Genomic DNA, 1,758 nt, shown 5'->3' with positions numbered 1-1,758 from the left:
CCGGTAGCGGAAATTTTGAGTAGTTCAGAGAACCGGCAAATACCACCTCTGACTGGAGATTTTACAGTATCCTTCCCCTGCCATGCCCACCAAGCCACGCCCACAGAACCGGTAGTCAATGTTTTTTAACCCCACCACTGATCTGCTAGCAAATAAATGATCAAGGCAGTATCAAAACTACAGTATGGAAGGAGATTGGAAAATACCTTCACGCAAGTCCTAGGGCCCCTTCGTCTATATTAATTGCTTGGAGGGTGGTTTTTGAGGCTCTCTCCTCTCTAGAGCAACCCCTACTTGGCCCCCTTTCTGGACCCCCTCCCTATGTGAATCCTGCTGTACAACTCTTGCCCCCCGCTGTGGCGCCTGTGTCTCTTAAACCGACTGCCCCCCCGGAGGCAAATGAGGTCGGTAAAACTTCCCCTCTTCTCCTGACCCCCCCTCACCCAATCCCTCTTCTTCTTCTCTTGCTCTCCCTTCTGCCTTCCTCTCCTGCCCTACCCCCTCCTATGGGCGCGGTTCATGCCGCCATCGCTGCAGGAGTTAGAACTGGCGAGTTAGATCACTCCGACTGCCCATCGGCGTTCCCGTTAGTTTATACGCAGAACGCGCAGGGACAAAATGTCCCACACTGGGAACCCATCCCTGTTAAATTAATCAAGGATATCAAACAAGCTGTACAAATGTATGGTATTCAGGCTCCATTTACAATGGGATTATTTACAATGATGGCTAACGCCCATATAATGATCCCAGCTGATTGGCATAGCCTTTTTCATATGACTCTAACAGGGACTTAATTTGTTGTATGGCGATCGGAGTTTCTCCATCATTGTCTCCTATTGGCAGCTCAAAATCCGAATTTTACCACAAATGAACTGGCAGGAGAGGGTGCCTTTGCTGCTCCCACAGCTCAATATAATAGCCCTATTAATGCTCTTAACCTTTCTGCACAAGCCGCTTTGCTTGCTCTCTCTCGCTTGGATGACCCTCATACCTCCGCACAATTTTTTGCAAAAATTCTACAAAATTCCAATGAACCCTATGCCGATTTTATTGAACGCCTCCAAATGGCCCTACAAAGGCAAATTACAAATGAGGCAGCTCGGCAGGAAATTCTTCTTAAATTGGCATATGAGAACGCTAATGCAGACTGTAAAACCTTGCTTACTCCCTTGATTAATTCTCCAGATGCCACTCTAGCCCAATTCCTACAAGCCCGCAGGGTGGTGGGAACACACCAATACACTTCCGAAATGATGGCTGCAGCTATCACCAGAGGTAATAAGCCATCTGGTAATTGTTACAATTGTGGGAAGCCCGGTCATTTTAAATCAGAATGTCGAGCCCCCGGCGGGGGGGCAGCAAAGCCCTCCACCAGTAGAGATGTTCGACCAAAAACAGTCTGCCCGAAATGTAAGAAAGGCTATCATTGGGCTAATCAATGTCGATCAAAAACTGAACCCTCGGGAAACGAGTAGAGGGGCCGGCAGCTAGCCCCTCCCCCAAGGCTGCCCATATACCATCCACTGTGTATGAATTATCAGTGGCAGAAGATGTGCTCATATCCTTTCCCCATTTACCACTCTCTGTCGGCGCACAGCTTCCTCCTTCTGCCACATTCTCCTCCGATAAAACTGCTCTTGTACAATCTCACCCTCATGCCCTCCTCAAAGGAATCTCTGTGGTTCCCGATCTGCTTTATCCTTCCTCAAAACTCTCAGCCATTAACCTTTCTATCCACTCTTCCAACGAAGTTAC

The 1,758-nt window shown here is 48.4% G+C and overlaps 1 pseudogene; it reads left to right on the top strand.

Annotated features, from left to right (window-relative positions):
* The first annotated feature begins 506 nt into the window (after positions 1 to 506).
* On the top strand, positions 507 to 1,525 carry LOC148133176 (endogenous retrovirus group K member 8 Gag polyprotein-like; annotated as a pseudogene).
* The last annotated feature ends 233 nt before the right edge of the window (positions 1,526 to 1,758 follow it).

The sequence above is a fragment of the Notechis scutatus genome, chromosome 1 (genome assembly GCF_049901735.1).
Source record: "Notechis scutatus isolate UNSWTSFEM ecotype Mainland chromosome 1, rNotScu1.2, whole genome shotgun sequence".
In the NCBI taxonomy this organism is placed as follows: Eukaryota; Metazoa; Chordata; class Lepidosauria; order Squamata; family Elapidae; genus Notechis; species Notechis scutatus.
Note: the sequence above shows the minus strand (reverse complement) of the source record. Positions and strands in the feature narration are given on the sequence as shown.